This window comes from Dermacentor albipictus, chromosome 1 (genome assembly GCF_038994185.2).
Source record: "Dermacentor albipictus isolate Rhodes 1998 colony chromosome 1, USDA_Dalb.pri_finalv2, whole genome shotgun sequence".
Taxonomy (NCBI): Eukaryota; Metazoa; Arthropoda; class Arachnida; order Ixodida; family Ixodidae; genus Dermacentor; species Dermacentor albipictus.
In genome coordinates, this window is record NC_091821.1 from 223,767,668 (window position 1) to 223,768,454 (window position 787).

A 787-nucleotide genomic window follows, 5' to 3' on the forward strand; every position below is an offset into this window, starting at 1 on the left:
TTCTTTCAATATCGCCATGGGTCCTCTGACATAACGGCCATGCAACAAGTCAAAGGGTGCAAGACCCAGACTTGACTGAGGGACTTCGTGATAAGCAAAAAGCAATGGTGCCAAGTACCGGTCCCATTTTTCCGGGCTCTCTTGACACATTCGTCTTATCATTTGTTTAAGGGTGCCGTTGAACCTCTCCACAAGGCCATTTGCCATTGGATGATATGGAGTTGTTGGCAACTGCGAAAAAGAGAGAAGACGGCTCAGTTCCTTCATCAGGCGTGACGAGAATGATGTGCCTCTGTCACTGATTATCTCCTGTGGGACTCCCACACGAGAGAACATCTCTAGAAGTGCCTCAGCTATTTTTTCTGTTTCAATGCTTGGCAGTGCCACAGCGTCAGGATACTGCGTTGCCATATCGACCATTGTCAGGACGTACTTATTCCCTTTCTCTGACATGGGAGTTAATGGTCCCACAATGTCAATGGCAACTCTCTTAAACGGGGTATCAATGACGGGAGTATTTCTCAATGGTACTCGACCTATTAGATGTATGGGAAAAGTCCTCTGGCACGTATCGCACGATTTAACAAATCGCATGATGTCTGATTGGAATCCAGGCCAGTAGAACTCTTCGCTCACACGGTCTGTGGTTCGCTTTATTCCTTGATGTCCGGCAAGGATCCCTTCGTGAGCCATTTTCATCACAAAATGACGAAGGCTTCTGGGTACAACAAGCTGTTCCATTTGTTTCTTTGACCGCAGTGTGTATCTTCGGTAAAGAATTCCCTCC